Raw genomic sequence first — 13,979 nt, 5'->3', positions numbered from 1 at the left:
TTCATCTTCCTACTTAAGTCAAGTCAAACTTGACCACTTCTCTCCCTTGGTTGATCTAATCTAACCATTGGTTCAAGTCAATTTTAATTTAATGAATCTCTATTCATTGAATTAAATTAATTAAATGAGTCTAAGTCCAAATTAGACTCACTTAACACATGAACCAAAATTGAGTCCAACTCAATTAGCCTACTTTGGATTACTCTTAATCCAATTTGGTTCATCATATGAACGTAATCATTTAGGTTCATCTAATAAACCTAATCTCCATCTAATTGCCCTTAGTGTATGACCCTATAGGTTCTTGTAACGTTGGCAATGCCCCTAAACCCATTTAGGAGCATAAGTAATGAGCGGTATCTAGCAACACATCATTACTACCCAAGTTACAAGAATGTTGAGATCCAACATCACCTTATGACTACTAATTGTGACTCCTCACAAAATATGACAAGTGTCCTTCTATCCTAGACATCTAGATTGATCAATGTGAGGCATAGACCGTGTCATCCTCTAATCAATCTAAATCTTGAACTCCAAGTAGACTCACTCAATCAAATGAGCTCAATATCCTATATTGACTCATTTGGGCATGGCATGCATACCTCGTGGTCTCACTCTATCAAGAATATCGATGTCGCCCCATCATATAAGAGGATAGATCTCATCTACATCACTCATATCCTCTGCATAATTTGTTACATACCCAGTAATGCCTTTTATAGTCCACCCATTGGCGCTGGCGTAAACGAAGTACATAACTCCTAACTCCTTAGGATCCATGGTGACTTCAGGTCTAAGGACTAGTAGTCATACTAATAGTCACATGAGAAAGTATATGACACTCATATAACGATCCATGATACTTTCTCATGGCGGGTCATTCAGTATACATTCTCCAATGCATACCCATGTGTCAACTTGATATCTCTATATCCATGACTGGTGAGATCAAGTCATCGAGTTGACCTACATGCTAGTCTTATTGCATTAACATTGTCCCTGAATTTTAATACTCGACTAGGAATGATTATGAGTAGTGTTCCCTATATCATCTCACTATCGGTTCAACTAACCGATTGATATAGGTGAGAACCGTCTACTCAAGGACGTTATTATACTTAGTTTATTTGGCACCAATACAAGTAAGTATAATAATCAAAAACCAAATGCCTTTATTTATATAGAATATGATACAACAAGTCCAAAAATACAATCATCAAATGATTGGCTCTAGGGCTCTAGCTAACACTTTTGTCCAGTACATGCCTTTCTTGTAACACCCATAGAGTACTTAGCAAGATTTTAGATATTTTTTTTATCATGGATAAAAAATAGGCCTTATGTGTAATTTGCAAAAATAATAATAAAAAATATATATATAGAACCAAAAAGAGATTACCAAGGTTTGAACCTTGGATCTCTTACTAGATGCATGTATGGGTTAACCAATAGACCAAGAGAAGTTGTTGTTAGAGAGAGAAGTGACAATATAGTTAAGAGTAAGAAAAGAATTTCTCTCATTTAGAAGGAGAAGTTAGAGTAGCCTTCTTCCTCTCAAAAGAAAAGAGGATTCTTGCTTCCTCTTTTCATTAAGGAGAAGTAAAAGAAAGGAGAAGGAAAAGTGCATTTTCGCTTCCTCTTCTCATGATGAATAAAAAGGGAAATTAAAGAAGAAAATTCATTTTCTCCTCTTCCTCCTCCCTCCTTCCCTTCACCGTGACCAAGCCTCCTCCTCACCTCTCTTTGTCGAAACCCAAAAACAAAGGAGGACTCCTCTCTAGGAAGGCTCCATAAGCAAGATTCTCTCCTTAAGTAAATCAAACAAGGAAGTAAGTATTCCCTCACCTGTGGTACAAGTCGCTTACGATATTTTCGAAAAGTTAGAACACTTAAAAAGATAAAAAGGAGAAGAACCCATGTTCATGGATCTTATTATGTTATGATATGAAACTAGTTAAAAATTTATGTTGGATATTGTTTAAGCTTGATCTTCTTCTTGATATGTTTCGGCCATGAATATTTTAGGGTTTCATAAAGCTCAAAACCTAATTTAGCATGCTCATAGACTTCATTATGATATGTTATGAAATTAGCTAGGTATGCATGTTTATATGTTGCTTAGAAATTTATTTCTTGTCTTATGAAGTTTCGACCATGATGGAGTTTTAGGGTTTCATAAAGCTCAAAACCTAATTTAGCATGCTCATAGACTTCTTTATGATATGTTATGAAATTAGCTAGGTATTCATGTTTATATGTTGCTTAGAAATTTACTTCTTGTCTTATGAAGTTTCGGCCATGATGAGGTTTTAGGGTTCATGAAGCTCAAAACCTAATTTAGTATGCTCATAGACTTCTTTATGATATGTTATGAAATTGTCTAGGTATTCATGTTGATATGTTACTTAGAAGTTTATTTCTTGTTTTTATGAAGTTTCAGCCATGAGAAGTTTCAGGGTTTCATGAAGCTCAAAACCTAATTTAGTATGCTCATAGACTTCTTTATGATATGTTATGAAATTAGCTAGGTATTCATGTTTATATGTTGCTTAGAAATTTACTTCTTGTCTTATGGAGTTTCGGCCATGATGAGGTTTTAGGGTTCATGAAGCTCAAAACCTAATTTAGTATGCTCATAGACTTCTTTATGATATGTTATGAAATTAGCTAGGTATTCATGTTGATATGTTGCTTAGAAGTTTATTTCTTGTTTTTATGAAGTTTCAGCCATGAGAAGTTTTAGGGTTTCATGAAGCTCAAAACCTAATTTAGTATACTCATAGAATTCTTTATGATATGTTATGAAATTGGTTAGGTATTCATGTTATATGTTGCTTAGAGGTTATTTCCCTTTTTATGAACTTTCGGCCATGACTATAATATAGGGTTCAAGAAAGTTTAAACTTAAACTTAACAAGCTCATGGATTTTCCTTATGATATGATATGAAGGTAGCTTGGTATTTTTATGCTTATGTAGAACTTAGTTTCATGCTCTTAAAGGTTCGGCCACAACTAAGTTAAAAGGCCTAGGAAGCTTAGAACCTACCACCTATGCTCATGATATTCTTTATAGTTTATGACATGAACTTGATTTAAGGTTTACATGCTTATATGTTGTTGTAACCTAAAACTAAGCATGGTGACTTTCGGCCACCACATGAAACTAGGGTTAGAGACCCAATTATGACTTTGCTAGGTGTCTCACATACTAGGATATGAATTAAGAGATACTAGTAAATGTTTTCCATGTATGATTATGGTTGCCTATGATGATTTATATACTTAATTAAGGATGCTCATGAATTATGCATGATGATGACTCTTATGATATGTTTTATGCTTAAGTATGCATGCTTTATGACAAGACAAGTAACATGTCTATTTATGTATGTTTATGAATTATGCATGAAATGATTCTTATGATAACTATGTACCCAAGCATGTATGATTTCAAATATGTAGCATGCTCATTTATGTAAGCTTATGAATCAAGCATGATAATGTTTTTATATGATGGCTCTGTGCCCAAGAATGTATGCCTTATGATATGATAAGAAAATGACAAAGAGTTGCTTCCCTTAAGTTGGGATTAAGAGCACTCTTCATGTTAAGACAAGAGCATGACATCTATGATGATATGATATGACAGTTATGATGATATGATATGCATGACATGTATTTTACTTTGTATGGCTTGTACCAAGGGTGGGCCCCTTAGTACGCCCCTAGGCCGACGGACTATGAACGGGTCTAGTAAAAAGGGATGGACTCCTTAGTACGCCCCTAGGCTGACGGACTATGAACGGGTCTAGATCCCTAGTAGGTTCGGGGCTAGCTACCCTGTTCTAGGGATTGCGCGCATTTATGTATGTATGTGGTACAAGCCGGACCTTCATGATGATGATATTATGTTTAAGTATTAAAAGATATGTTTAAAGACATCTTGCACTTGACATGACATATGTTTTTAAAAGGACATTTTGCATAATGTACACATTCATAATATGATATTTTTTCTTTTGAATTATATGACATGATGTTATGTCATACTCTTATGACTTATAGGACATGAGGTTATGAGATGTTTTGTTTATGATTCATATGACATGATGATATGTTATGCTCCTTATGATTTACATCACATGATCCCTTTATTTATGATATGTTAGAATCATGGTTCATAGTGATAGGATATGATAAGGAACTATGTTCACATTACATAATGTTAGATGATTATGTCTTCATTGATTATATGCTTATATGATTATGCTTTGAGATACGGTTTTTGTGAGTAGGAAAGGATCTTACTGAGCCTGTGTGCTCATAGCTTACTTCCTTGTACCACAGATAAAGGCAAGGGATGGATGACCTAAGGGAGCTGCAGGAGAGGCAAAGAGGTGTGTGTGGCAGTGGCTCGGCTAAGACAAATAAAGACCTGCTATGTTATTTTTGTTATGATTGACATAAATCAATTGTATTATGTTACATTCCAGTATAACTTCATGACATTTCCGCTGCTTTATGTTACTAGAAAGAAATTTTAAATATGCATGTGTATCCTGGAATAGTTAAGTAAGTAAGTAGCCCCGTCTCTTTAGTAGCAGGGAGGGCGGGCGTTACATTTCTAAAGTAAAATACTTTCTTTTAACTATTGATTTCTTCTACTTGCACTTGCTTGTCATTTAAACAAACACCTTATGTGCGCTTAATTCCCCCTCATTAATAGGGAAGCACTTTAGAGTACTTGATTATGCTTCTTAGCCCCAATATAAATGGGAAGTGATTCAAGGTACTCTAATATGGTCTTAATCCAAAAACTTAGGAGGACATCATACAATCATAATATGTATCTTCCTTACCATGCATTAACATAACCCAACATGTATCTTCTTTACAGGCATAAAAACCATAACACCGCATGCATTATCGAAACAACTTATACTGCAGGTGAGTAGTACTTACATCTTTTCACTAGATCTTACTATTATATGGTATAGGGAAGACAATCCTCTCTTGCACGCTTTAATATCCAAGACACCCTTCCTCGCGCGAACTACCTCCTTGGGAGAGACCCTCTCCTTAGATTCTCCCCTTGAAAAGCCTTAAGACTTAGAGCCCTAGGGTTCTTGGCTGACACTTGAAAGGAGGAAGAAGAAGTTTTAGAGGAGAAGAGAAAAATGAAAATTAAGTTTTGATCTCATCCATCCCCTTTTATACTAAGTGGAAGTTGAAGCATCTCTTCACACAAAACCTACATATATTCAATTATTTTATATTGCTCATGTGATACTTTATCACCATCTTATGACTGCTTAAACCAATCTTAACTAAGAGGTCTCGGTATCAAATCCTAGCCCGGGCTATTTATGAATATATTTTTATTTCTTTTCTCTTCATCTATTCCTTTTTATTCTTTTTGGAAGAAAAGAAATTTACGGGTGTTACTAATAGATTGTTTTTTTATCATTATGACATATTACCTTAGTCAAACCTTGATAAAAAATATATATATATAGAAGTAGAAACCATGGCCATTCAACTATTTAGAATTAGCTATATGGAACTTTATGCATCCTTAAATATAAAGTATATAAGAAAGTAATATTTACCGCTAAATCATTAATAATATAATGATAGTAAATCCTGGTCAAAAAACATGCAAAGGATGTACCAAAACACTCAGTCTAAGTCCATTCATGAAGTACTAGAATTACCTGCCATAGTATTCACATGTTGTGGACCTAAGCAAATAAGATGCACTAGTCAATTGCAAGACAAACCCAGGTATAGGGCTGGGTTGTGCATGAAACTAAAACACATCAAAATCATTAGTTGATAAGCTTCTGAACATATGTGACTTAAATAATAGATTATCAACAGTTGTCAGGTTTTTAAGCCATGAAGTGCTAAAGCACCAGTGTTGTTTAGCTGCAAAATCTCATCTGCTCCAAATTCACTTAACACTTTGGTTTGTGAGCTCTTCTCTAGGCTCACCACCGATGGCACCCTTGAGGTAGTAGTGCACCACCCAGCGCCCCTTTCCGTTCAACGCCACCACCTCCTGCCAACTCAAGTATCTTGCCGCTTCCTCTGTCCGTGCTAAATACCTAAGACCGCCATGTCATAGCTGGGTTCGTATTCATCGTGATTTACTCCCTCTCATACTTGTGGGGCCGGGTTGAGGGAGCCGCTAGGTTGACGGTTCCAACCTTTTGCAGCACAAGTATCTTGCCGCTTCCATCTCGCTGAAGTCTTTGTTGAAACCCTAGAAAATAAATGTAGTGGGAGTTGGGAGGAGAGGGTAATAAAATAAATACCTTGGAGGTGAGATGGTTGACCTTGAGGTGGATTGCGAAGAAAGACTTTGCAGCCTTGTCAATTTTGTCAGTCTTTCGCATCTCAAGGAGACGCTTTGCCTTGACCATCGGATCCTCCATCAATAATATTTTAGACCTGTCCTTGACATCAATAGCATCGAGGAAAGCCGCTGATGCCCTCTCCTTTTCCTTATACATCAACTTCATGTCCAACGGATGTAGTCCTGTCCTGGCCGATAGCTCCTTCTTCATCTTCCCTGTTGTAGAACTCACTCAGACAAATGGTCGACCACCTTGCTTGTGTGAATCAAAACCACTAAACTATATTAAGAAAGGGATGAGATTAGGCAGATCAGGTTCTTCTTACCAAAGGTGGCCTAGGTACTGATGTTAGTCTCGTGGTAGACGACACATTATTTGACCTTAACGTGGATGGTGGGGATAGATGCACTGATAGTGTCGCCGTATGCATTGCGTATCTGAACCAGCATCCTGTCAAGGCTCACCTCCCATTTCTCCGCCTCCACCTTCTCTTCCTTCACTGGACTAAACGCTTCCACTATCCAAGCCACCCTCCCACCTGTTCTTGTCCACATTTTTCTTTTTGAAACTTGGGAACCCAGAGAATCTAGAAATAAGCAAGCAACCCCAAGTCGTGGCGCTGCTACTTGTTGAGATTTCTTCTAGAAATCTAGATCTTGAGCTCTAAATTTGTGCATCGAGGAATAGAGGAAGGGAAGAGGAAAAAAAGAAGGAAGAAAGGAGACTGATTGTTAATGGAGGAACTCTTAGTGATCTCTCCTTCTCTTCTCCTTCTTCCGTCATGGATCCAACAGAGTGAGGGGGAGAGAAAGAAACTGAGGGAGGCGGACAAAAAGTTAAATAGAGGTAGGGTTCAGGTTTTTTTAAGTGTCCCGATGCATGAGTTTTAAGGCGGGAAAGACACAACGATAATAATTTTTGATCCTGTCCGAATCGCCGAACCAGAGGACGCTGGGCACGTGGCGCACTCCTAGTCGATGGTGTAAGCCTCCATTGGGTCGCACGAATCTCCGGCGAACTTGCACAGAAGTCGGGCCGGGAAGGGTTCCCGGCAGCGACCCTCCGACGCTCAAGTCAGGTAAGCGGACAACAAAAGGTGGCTCCCAAGTTTCTAGAATATCCTAGAACGCGTACCTCCAGCGAAGGAAGAGGCTCTTTATATAGAGCGGGGAAAGAATTGATGCACGTCCACCGAGGCACATACGTGTCATATATGTACATGTCGAGAGCTTCGACTGGAAACTACTGACGACAATGGGACAACAACACCTTGTTGTCGACTTAGAGTATGGTCTAGCCATAGGACTTGACGGGCCGAAATGTTCTATCCTTCACCCACCGCCTCATTGATCACGGCCAAGAGCGTCGTCCGACGGCCTTAATTCCGATGCCGACCATTATGTCCCCTCTCTTAGGCCTTCACTCGGTCATTTACTACTTCATTGAGGCGTGAACCCGACCTGTTAGGGCATCTTTCACTATCGACGTACGGCAGCCGACTTTGTCATACGTCCGGCCGGCCACCCTTCTTGACGGACCACCGTCCCTCCGACCTCCACGTGGACCCTCGTTAGGGGTCCGGGCCTACCACCGATTACTTGCCTTCCCCGAGTCTAGTCAAGGAGACGAAGTCCACCGACTGATCCGATCTGAATGAGCAATGATGTCGCCGTCCAGGCATAAGGATACTCATCCGTTCGGCGGTATCTCGTCCATGCCTTGTGTTCTCTTGGAATCCATGCCCTATGCTCTCCCTTACTACTTATCACGTGCGCTGCGCACGGTAAGGGGAGCTCATTAAATGTGGCCAATATCCTGCTGACACGTGGCGATTGTGCGTTTGTCAGCGTATGGCGGTGGTGTCACTTCCGATGGGACAGCCATCGTTTGAAATGAACGGCTGGATGATGACCTCGTTATCAACGACCTGGATCGGACGGTGGAGGTTGCTCCCGGGCGGCGATATAAAGCCCACGACTTCGTTTCCGCCGCATTGTTGGTTCCTCCTCCTCCGGCGCTCCTCTGCCCGTTTTTTTCTCCGGCGACCTCGCCCCTCAACTCTTCGGCCACCCCAGGCCCCCGTCGATCATCTTTCTTGCTCGTAAGACCCTCTTTCTCGTTCCCAACGTTTTCTTCTTGCAGTTAATCGTTTCCTTCAGTCGGTTTTCCTCCATTCCTTGCTTGAACCTTCCCCTTTTGTCCGATTAAACAACACCAGAATAGAGTACTAAACCGTGAATCCACAAGAATCCAACACCGAATCAAGAGGAAAGAAGGGTCTCGATGGCTTACCCTTGAAGCCCTAATTGCTCTTCCACATCGGCGATTGGGTGGCATGGCTCAATCCAGTGGCGTTGATCGGGGAATCGCAGACCGAGCTAGGGCACAGATCGGAGAAGATCCAGAGAAGAGTCAATACCGAGAAGAACCCTAACCTAGCTAAACCTTGAATCCACCAAAGATTTGGCGAAGCCTTACCTCTCTGGATTCCTCCCGATGGCGTCGCTGTCCAAATCCAGCAAGAAGGGAGGCGCGATGCGATGTCTACAGCTCGGAGACAAAAGGCATCGACCTGATCTAAGCTAAATCCAGAGGCGCCGGAACAGGGACTAAGGCTCGGCACGCACGATCGATCAGGGCGGAGAGAATCGGCCGCCGGTAGCCAAGGAGCTTGACGTTGGTGAGACTCTAGAGCAGAAGACCTCCGCCAGCAAACTGCTCCCTGGCGTCGTCGGCGTCGGGTCGCCTGCGAGTGAGAGGCAGCGAGAAGAAGTAGAGGGGAAGAAGGAGATCGGAAAATCACAGGGAGAGGAGAAGAGCACGGGTTCGGTTCGGCGTTTGGGGAGGAAAAGGAATTAAAAGAAAATGAATTTTTATATTATAACATTTTCTCACTTAAACGGGTATCCCAAACTGGCTTTATCAGAACCCGAAATTGATCCCCTCAAAACCCTCATACGAGCTCCGAAAATTTCTAAAAATTCCAGAAAAATTTTATAAGGCTATTTCCAAATAACCCTATTAATTAAATTTTTCGAGATCTCACATCCTCCCCTACTAATAAAAATTTGGTCCCCAAATTTCACTATAACTAACAGCAAACACTAAAATATAACCAGACAGTATAAATGCTGAAAGGAACTCTAACCCACATACCTCAGGTAAAAAGATGAGGGTATCGAGCTCGGATCGTATCCTCCAGCTCCCACGTAGCCTCCTCGTCAGAATGATGCTGCCATCCGACTTTAACCATCCGGACAGTCTTGTTCCGCAACTGACGCTCCTTCATCCGCACTGGAACCTCCTCGTAAGTAACATCAGGTGAATAGGAACAGATATATCTGATAGAACATGTGCCGGATCGGATATGTATCTCCTCAGGCATAGATACATGGAATACATCATGAATGCCAGCTAGAGATGGTGGTAGCGCCAGCCGGTAAGCTACTGGGAGCTAGCTTACCTCGGAGACCAAATCTCTTCACCCCTTCGTGGGTGAAACTCTAAGAAATATGTGATCACCAATGGAGAACTCCGAGGTCTCCGCCTCGATCAAGATAACTCTTCGACGGTCTTGAGCCTCGACATCCTCCGTCCGATAGTACGAACTAACTCGATCCCACCGAGCTCTCGAGGTCCTACTAATCGGCCTCCCAACCTCTTCCTGAGGATGGGTGTCCGACAAGGCCTACCATATAACGCCTTAAACGGTGCCATCTGGATAGTTGTAGGCGAACTCCACCAAGGGCGGTGGTCCTCCCAACCGCCTAAGTCCATAACACAAGACCTCAAGTCCTCCAAAGTCCGAATGGTCCGCCTCGATCGCCCATCTGCTCATGGATGGAATGCCGATCAAACATGTGCCCAAGGCCCGCCGCATCATCGGACGTGAACCGTGGGTCTCTATCTGATATGATGCTCAACGGAACACCATGTAATCTAATAATCTCACGACAGTATAACTCTGCTAATCGATCCAGAGAATCAGTCTTCCGGATCGCTATAAAATGTGCGGATTTGGTTAATCGGTCAACGATTACCCAAATCGCATCATGGCCTCGTCGAGTCCTAGGCAATCCTACCACGAAATCCATAGTAATATGCTCCCACTTCCACTCTGGAATAGGGATCCTCTGAAGTAAACCAGCAGGTCTCTGGTGCTCAGCCTTCACCTGCTGACAGATAAGACATCTAGCAACAAACTCCGCGATGTCCTTCTTCATACCGTTCCACCAATAGGAACGCCTCAAATCCCGATACATACGGGTCCCACCTGGGTGGATAGCAAATCTAGAACGATGAGCCTCCTGAAGTAACTCCTCCATGACCGGGTGAGACTGAGGTACACATAATCTACCTCGGAAATAAACAATACCCTCGTCATCTCATGTAAACTCGGCCTGCTGTCCGGAAGCTATCTGGCTGCCAATGAACTATAAATGCTAATCTCCGGCCTGGGCCTCTCGAATCCTCATCCTGATCGACGACTGAGCAATCATGGTAACAAGAATACCCTGCTCTGTCCGTCCCTGCTCCTCAAGGCCCAACTCGGAGAATCCCTGAATCAAGTCTGTGACTAAAACTCGATGACAAGCTAAAGTCCCTCTGGACTTCCTGCTAAGTGCATCAGCAACCACATTAGCTTTACCCGGATGGTAGCTAATAGTACAATCATAATCCTTCAGGAACTCCATCCATCTCCTCTGTCAGAGATTGAGTTCCTTCTGGGTGAAAATATATTTGAGACTCTTATGATCAGTAAGAATCTCAAAAGTAATACCATAAAGATGATGTCGCCAAATCTTCAAAGCAAAGATAATAGCGGCTAGCTCTAAATCATGTACTGGGTAGTTCTTCTCATGCTCCTTCAACTGACGAGAAGCATAGGAGACTACCCTACCGTGCTGCATCAAACAGCGCCCAAGCCCTGAAGCGATGCGTCTGTATAAAGTATGAATCTGTCATCACCAGAAGGTAAAACCAAGACTGGTGCTGATACTAATCTCCGCTTCAGCTCCTGGAAGCTGGTCTCACAAGCCTCTGACCACGTGAACTTCACGCCTTTCCGGGTCAGACGTGTCAACGGCATAGCAATGCTGGAGAAACCCTCAATGAATCGTCGGTAATATCCAGCCAAGCCCAAGAAACTACGAATCTCTTGGACTGACTTCGGCTGCTCCCAGCTGGTGATAGTCTCGATCTTCTGAGGATCTACTGAAATACCTCGGCTAGAAACCACATGTCCTAGAAACCACATTTGCTAAACTTCGCATACAGATGATGCCGTCGAAGAGTCTCCAAGACTATGCGAAGGTGCTGCGCATGTTCCTCCTCGGAACGCGAATAGATCAATATGTCATCGATAAATACAATAACAAACTGATCTAAGTACTCCAAAAAGATACGGTTCATCGGATCCATAAATACTGCAGGAGCATTGGTAAGCCCAAATGGCATTACCAAAAACTCATAATGTCCGTATATAAGGCACACTCAAAATCTCTAACTCTCAGCTGATGATATCCAGACCGCAGATCAATCTTGGAATACACTGATGTATCTCTATGCTGATCAAATAAATCCTCAATCCGTGGCAAGGGGTACTTATTTCTGATAGTCACTGCATTCAGCTGCCTGTAATCAATGCACAACCTCAGAGTACCATCCTTCTTCTTGACGAATAGTACAGGAGAGCCCCACGGAGATACACTAGAAATCCCCTATCTAATAACTCCTGGAGTTGAACCTTCAGTTCGTCCAACTCTTTCGCGCCATACGATACGGAGCTTCGATCTGGTGCGGTCCCCGAAATCACTCAATAGCAAACTCCACTTGCCTTCGAGGAGGCAAACCTGGTCTGGAAATACGTCTGGATACTCTCGGACCACCGGAACGTCTGAGAGCTGAGAATTACTATTGTCATCAGTATTAATCAAAGATAATAGAAATCCCTGACATCCATGTGATAGCAGTTTCTGCGCCTGTATCGCAGAAATGGTCGATATCCCATCGTCTCTGATGCCAGTGAAATCCCAAGAGGGTTGGTTCGGAGGTTGAAACGTAACCACCCTCTTCTGGCAATCGACTGTGGCATGATAAGCAGACAGCCAATCCATACCCAGGATAATATCGAACTCGACCATCTCCAGTACTAATAAATCTACCGTGAGTATGATGCTACCAAAATCTAACGGACAGCTTCTGACCTCCTGAGTGACATCCAAGGTATCACCAGATGGTAAGGAGACGGTCAGTCGTCGAGATCTATGAGAAGGTAGTCTACCAATCTCTCTCATAAATACACAAGATATAAAAGAATGTGAACTACCTGTATCAATTAGCATATCAGCAGAAAATGCATAAAGTAAAACCGTACCGCGGAAAACGGATCCGTCGGCCCGCTGTGCGTCCTCTCTGGTGACCGCGTGAACTCGTCCAGTATCTGACGGTGGTAGAGGCGGTAGCACTGCCAAAGGCTGCTGCGTCGAAGTCTGAGCCTGCCACTGAGTCGGTACTGGATACTGAGTCAGAGATGGGACTATAGGCTGCAATATGTACTGAACCGGTGGCTGGGGCTGTAACTGATATTGCGCCAATGGTTGAGGCTGCAACTGATACTGCTCCTGAGTCAGATACTGAGGTCCCGAAATAGAACTCTGGGATTCCATAAGGACGCCAGAACGCTCCTGACCCTGAATGCCATAAGCAGCTGCTGCAGTGGGAGCTGTCCTCTGCTGATGACGCGAAGATTGGGCTTTCGGCCCTCCTCGCTGAGTCCCAGACTGACCAAGTGGTCCTCCCGACACAGAAACTCCGGAAGCTACATGCTGGGCCTTCAGCGAACAACCTTGGCTGATGTGCCCAGGCAGTTTGATGTGATCTCGGATCCGCATCCGTGCGAAGAGTCACCGTGGATCGCTTCCGCTCGCGAGCGAGCGGGAACGCCCCGACGCTTCAAGCGCCGCCGATGACCTAAGTACTCGACCTGCCCGAGCGATCGCCTCCCCTGTCCTGTCTCGTGGTCACGCATCCGATCACCGCTTCCTCTTCTTGTCTGCGTCACTCTCGATGAGTAGACTCAATCATGAGAGCTCTATCCAAGGTCTCTGTATGATGAACAACTAAAACCGACATCTTCAATAAGATGCCCGCCCATCCCTAGACAAACCAAGCATACGAGATCTATCATCGATAACTAACTCGTAAGGACCGCCAGATTAAATTCGCATTATAATCCATCATCGAGGCGGTTATTCTGTCAAGACAAAGAAAATCCGTCAAGAGCCATCTGATATGCTCGGGGAAAATACTGACTCTCGAATGCCTCCCTAAATCTCGTCCAGGTAATATGCTGGTCGCCTATGATAGAGCGCTGCGTGTCCCACCAGATCTCTGCCCCATCTCGTAGGTGGTAAGCAGCTAGCTCGGCCTTCTCCCACTCGGAGCAGGCCATGTAAAAGAATATCCGCTCCATAGTCTCAATCCAGGACTGAGCTAGGATCAGTCTCCCCGTGGAATACTGTGAATCGGCTCTTCACCGACTCTGCTAAAGCTGGGATCCGTGCTCGTGCCGCAACTAGGTCAGTAGGAATCGCTGCGGAACTAGGTAGAACCAC

General features: G+C 43.1%; 1 long non-coding RNA gene across 1 annotated transcript; it reads right to left on the bottom strand.

The window, feature by feature from the left end:
* Positions 1 to 5,850: 5,850 nt before the first annotated feature.
* On the bottom strand, positions 5,851 to 7,177 carry LOC122030214. The gene is made up of 3 exons (XR_006125352.1): positions 6,689 to 7,177; positions 6,343 to 6,578; positions 5,851 to 6,269 (listed from the first exon to the last, which is right to left on the bottom strand). It is a non-coding gene; the product is annotated as an uncharacterized LOC122030214 (long non-coding RNA).
* Between the last annotated feature and the right edge of the window lie 6,802 nt (positions 7,178 to 13,979).

This window comes from Zingiber officinale, chromosome 10B, assembly GCF_018446385.1.
Source record: "Zingiber officinale cultivar Zhangliang chromosome 10B, Zo_v1.1, whole genome shotgun sequence".
NCBI classification, from domain to species: Eukaryota; Viridiplantae; Streptophyta; class Magnoliopsida; order Zingiberales; family Zingiberaceae; genus Zingiber; species Zingiber officinale.
Note: the sequence above shows the minus strand (reverse complement) of the source record. Positions and strands in the feature narration are given on the sequence as shown.